Source organism: Sminthopsis crassicaudata, chromosome 6, assembly GCF_048593235.1.
Source record: "Sminthopsis crassicaudata isolate SCR6 chromosome 6, ASM4859323v1, whole genome shotgun sequence".
NCBI classification, from domain to species: Eukaryota; Metazoa; Chordata; class Mammalia; order Dasyuromorphia; family Dasyuridae; genus Sminthopsis; species Sminthopsis crassicaudata.
In genome coordinates this window covers 219,251,031-219,256,988 of record NC_133622.1, presented here as the reverse complement: position 1 = coordinate 219,256,988, position 5,958 = coordinate 219,251,031, and positions in this window count along the sequence as shown.

The window sequence follows — 5,958 nt, the reverse complement described above, 5'->3', positions numbered from 1 at the left end:
GAAACTTGGAGATGGAGGACAGAGTCAAGTTGTGTGTGTGTAGGGAAAGGAGGGAGATCTTGTCTATACCTGAAGTTCATAATCAAGAAAAGAATATTTCCCCACCTTCCCAAGAAACACCTAATCCCCTAACTTCAAACAAAACAAAACAAAACAAAACAAACAAACAAAAAAACTCAAGATATTAAGCTAGTTTCAGAGAAAAAGATCAGTTTATTCATATGTGAATATGGAACTAAGTGAATTGTAAAACCTCCCCATACTCCTAACCCCAAGTTCTAGTAACCTATAATTTGGTGTCAGAATAGGAAAGTGTTATTGGAACAATAAGGTACTCTAAAGGAGATAAGCAAAGGTGCCATGTTTCTGTATGTAATTTGGATTGAGTCCTTTGGGGAAGTAAACCGAGATGACATACGTGGCTCCTGGTTTAGACTTTTTAGTGTATTAGATTCCTAAATAATTCTATAAATAGACAAGAATAAAGAAAAGATATATGATCTCCTTAGTGTAGGGAATGCCCAAGTGAAGAAAGTTCCTCTGCTAGAGTGAATCAGTGAAGGGTGGCCCTTATTCCACTGATGTAGACTGCCAACTAGCATGATCTTGGAGGCTATCCTTGGAAGTAATTAGCCAGATGTCATCTAGCTTGTATCTATCAGAGGCAAGCCCTGAACCCCTATTTCTTTTTTTATTTTATAATTATAACTTTTTTTTTGACAGTACAAATGCATGGGTAATTTTTTTTACAACATTATACCTTGCCCTTCTGAACCCTTATTTCTAAATCCAAAGTCCACCCTCTATTCACTCTTGTACCTCTCCCTGCCAATAAAGACTAAAATAAAATCCAAACTGTAGTTTGGCTGTCACTAGCAAATTAACTATTTTGTTTATTTTACTCTTTAAATTTGTGTCATTAGGAATCTTGTTGACTCTTTCTGAATTAATAAAGGCAAACATCATGGAGTCTTCTGGGGGGTATTACTTGAGCCTTCCAATGAATAAATTCTGAGAAGCTTGCAAATTACTTCAGACTATTAACAAGCTTACTTAACTGAATTTTTTAGTCAAATCCTTTAGCCTGTTTGATGATAATTGCAATATGTGTGCATGCATATACTTATATAATTTATGTGTATAACACATGTGTATATATTGGGTACAAAATATGTATATACAGAAACACATACATACATGTATGTACATATATATTTTATGCATATATACATCCATATATATTTTATGCCTATATATGAGTCCCTTTTATTCCTTTGATTACAATATAAGGAATATATTGCCTTTTTAGAGGCTAATATACCAAATAGACCAAAATACCAAAATAGAGAAGAACTCTTTTTGTTTGTTTGTTTCTAGTAGGACTTATAGAGAATGTAATAACAACAACCTGATGGTACAATTTGTTTACTACTTTCAGGTTGACAAAGCATTTCCTGCACAACTTTCCAGGAGTGGACTTGAGAAAACTTCTTTGAATTTGCTTATTGCTTTATTTTAGGAAGGTTGCAAATTCATAAATAATAGCAACAACAATAATAACTAGCATTTACATAGCTCTACGAGGTTAGCAAAACACTTCACAAGTATTTTATTTTTACAATAACCATGAAAGATAGGTGCGATTATTATCCTTATTTCATAGATGAGGAAACTGAGGTTTCTGACTTGTCTAGAGTTACAAGCTAGTAAATACCTGAAGCTAGATTTGAATTCAGATCTTTCTAATTCTTCCTCATTCCTTGTCCTACCTAGCTTATAAATCATATGTAAACTATAGATTTGGAGTTAGAAGGAACCTTAGAAACAAATAAGTCTAATCCCCTCATTTTGTGAAGGAGGGATGTGAGGTGCATATTATTGGGCAAGTGACTTGCTCAGAGTCACACAGCTAGTAAGGGTTTGAATGGGATTTGAATCCAGGTTTGCTGAATTGAGGTCTAATGCCTATCTGGGAGCAGGGGGGTAGCTTTGAGGTAGATGAAAGCCATATTATTTCTTGGGCACACAGCAGCGGGGAAGGAGACACAGTGACAAAGATGAATGTATTTGGCATCCAAGTAAAGGGTAAACAGTAGGAAAGGTCATGGTTAATTGTGGTTTTACTTTTGGAAAGGATCTAATGGGAAAGTGACAGCAAATGATTAATGAGAATATAAGTCCTTAGCACCTTGGGACTGACCATCCAGGTCCTTCCATTATAGGGTGAAAACAGTGTGAGACCAGAGTTATGTCTGTGGTCTGGTTCCCACCATCCCCAAACCAATGTATACTAGTATGAAGGAAAAGATGATGAAAATTAGACAATCATAATTCATCTCATATTTGACGGAGTTATGGGCAACTGAGCTTAGCCCTAGGAATTTTATTTTGCAAAGAATATAACATGGTGTGAAGAGGAAGCATGGAACTGGGCAAATAGTGGGTGGTACTTGTGTCCTTTCTCTTAAACTTTACACAGCATGAATGAGATAATGAAGGACTAAGGCATTTATTAAGTGCTAATCATGCACAGAGCATTATGCTCACCACTACTTATATAAGAAGAAAAACCAGACTGTGCTTGTCCTTAAGTTGTTTGCATTCTAATGGGGAGGGGGGTTTTAACATATAGGCAAGGTTCTGGCTACTCAGAAGGAAAGGTCCTGTGCTTTTTACAGTCTAGTGGCAAAGTAGATAGTAACATTTCTTTAAGTTTATTTCCAATGATAAAATTCATATCAGTTTTTTATGTTGAAGCTGTCAGTTATAGAAGTTTAACAGAGGGCCTCATTGTCCCTTGAAAAAAAAATCATTCAGAGGCAAATCCATGAAGAACACTTCCCCCACATAATGTCAATATTCAAATGCAAAACTCTATAGTATTTCAACTCATGAGAGCTTTTTAGAAATATGGTGCTATAGCTCTTCTGGGAGAATATATAAGCCTTGTGCTATTATCTCACAATTCATGAGCCAGATGGTGAAAAAGGAGGAAAAAATTAGAAAATCTAATTAGTCATGAAACTTTTCAATATCATTATTCTACGATAGCATAAAACATAGAAAATGAAGATGTGGTTGGAACCATATTGAAGTATATACTTCATCAAAGCTTCTTCTCACCATGCATCAGAACTTAGTTACATGGTGACTCTGCCTGTTGAAATTTCAGTAGGAAAGGAAAGTCATCTTCTGTGAAGAATTGAATGTATACTTTTGGCTCTGATTACTTCACCCTGATCAATATGATGAGCAGCCATGATCCTAGAGGGCCATAGATGGCCCCTGGCAGAGAACGGATGGATTCTGAGGGCATAATGAGGTACATTGATGTCCATGGTCAAGGTGAGCATTTATTGGGTTGGACTATGTATATTTTAGGAGTATTTTTTTCCCAAGGGGGTGAGGTTGGGCTTGAAGAGAGAGAAAATAAATGCCTGTTAAATGAAAAAAAATTATAAAAAGAATTGAAAGTGTAGATCACCAAAAGGGCAATCCAGATCATCCAAAAGGCCATATAATGGGGCCCAAGGAAGCTGAAACTCAGTACCACTGAAGGGAAGAAATGTGACAATGGAAAGAACACCACCACTGGATGGTTAACTAGTTAAATCCGGCCTCTGATGAAAATTATATAAGTAGTAAATGAATCCCTAGCTGAATATATTTTTCTAAAGTTGAACAAATCAATTAATCATTTTGGGTCTCAGTTTCCTTAATTGTTAAAAAATGAGGGGGTTTACATTCAGTAGCCCCTGAGTCCCTTTTATTCCTTTGATTATGATCTTACCATTAATAGTAATGGGATATACATTATAGAATTGTGAGGAATAAATGAGACAATATGTTTAAAGCACTTTGTAAACAAAGTGTTATAGAAATGTTGGATATTTCATTATTATGATGAGATGCATCATGAATTGTACCACAGAAAAGATTTCTCTTATTAAAGTGACTTAAGAAACTTCAAAGCAAATTTCAGAGTGCTTGTATAATTTTCGCCAAGATTTGTAATATCTTTTGAATTTTATCTATTTTCAGAAATTCATATTGTTTTAGAGAAATTTTAGCAGTTATATCATATCAACAGGATAAATGAACATTTATTGGGTAGCTTCTATTGGCAGGGACTGTAGTGTTCCCTGACTCCTACTTGTCTTATTCTGTCTTTAAAATTTGAAGAAAAGGGACAAAGATAGGAATAAAACTCAGAGTAGAAGACAAAGGTGACAATTGTTTGATCTATTTTGTTGATTCTTGTAAGGGCCCTTTAAATGGGAGGCGCCACAGTGCATTGGGAGATTGAGGCCCAGAAGTAATTTCTGTGGATATTAGGACTGCCTTGTAGGTAGGATCCTGTCCATTTTGAGATAGCTTTGTAATGGGTGACTCTCTCCCTGATTGGCTGTGTGTGTGACCTCACAGGCCCTATATAAGCCCACTGCAGGCAGCAGGCGGCCTCTTTAATCTGACGCTCTTCACCCTGGCTCCCTAGCCTGGGTGGCCAAGCCGAGATGGGTAGCCGAAAGAGGTAAGGAGTTTGGTAGTGAACACGTGGGTCTTCTGACCAGGTGTTCACTCGGGAACCAACAAGTCAGGGCATTATGTGAGTAGGTATAATAAAGGCTTTTAAGATTACTCGTGGCTGTTCTTGAGTGTGCTACTGGTTATTAAGCTATAGATTCAAGAGATTGTGGCCAGAGACCTTTGAAGGCCTCAGAAGAGGCGAGCCGGGTAGAGTTCACACTGCAAAGGACAGTGGTCAAAGGTACTCTGGTGGGTCTAGGACAGACTAGTAATTGTAACTGCCAGGAGAGCACGTTACAGATTCTGTCTCTGTGCGTCTTAATCTCTCTCTCTCTCTCTCTCTCTCTCTCTCTCTCTCTCTCTCTCTCTCTCTCTCTCTCTCTCTCTTTCTCTCTCTCTTTCTCTCTCTCTCTCTCTCTTTCTCTCTCTCTCTCTCTCTCTCTCTCTCTCTCTCTCTCTCTCTCTCTCTCTCTTTCTCTCTCAGTTAACATTTATTAAATACTATGTGCCAGATACTGAGTTAGACATTTTATATACCATCTATCTCTATGTCTCTCCTTTCTATATCTGAAACTATCTAATTGCTATAATGTTTCATAGAAAGAAAAAAAATTGCCTTGAAACTTAACTTCCCCAAATCCTCAAGGAATGAATCATCACAGAGAATTCAGTTTTCCATGTAGCTGGAGCTTAATCCATGGAAATCTGCATGGAGGTGTAGAGGAGGGGGTGGAGGTCCATCACCTACTTCCTTCAATTACACCTCCTTGGATGCATAGTTTAACCTTCAAGATAACTGTATTAAGATACAGCAGAGTAGGCGGGTATACCAGCCTCCTAATACTACAGAACTGTTCTTCTAGCCTGTTGTTGCTGGTTTCCCTTCTCTCTATTGACATGGATGAGCTAACTGTCTAGTTAGTCTGGATTAATCTGCCTGTGGAGGGTAGTCAGGGTCAAGCCAGCAGGTGGTAGAAAAATGGTGTCATCTTAGTTTATGAAAACAGGCTTTGGGCTGATGCTTGATTTAATAATCTGGAAGACCAAGTCTTGTGGGAAGAGTCTGAAGGGATCTTTGTCAGGGCAGGGTATGGAAGTGGAAAGAGTAGCCACTGGGATATAACTGAAAAGACTTTTGACTTGCAATCTAGAAACATCCAATTTCTACTTCCAGCTGGGTAGTACTTGTGACCTTGAATGATTAACTAAGTTCTGAGTTTATGGGGCTATTAATAATCATTTTTTAAAAAATCTTTTCATAGAATTCCTATGTAGAGCTAAAAGGATACTTAGTCTTCATTGAGTCTAGGCCTTCTTTACCATTTTTTTGGTGTTATGTTTCCTTTTGAATGGGCATCTTTATAGAATGTTTTAAGGGCATAAAACACATACGATTACAAAGGAAAAAGAATCAAAAGATCTTATTAAATA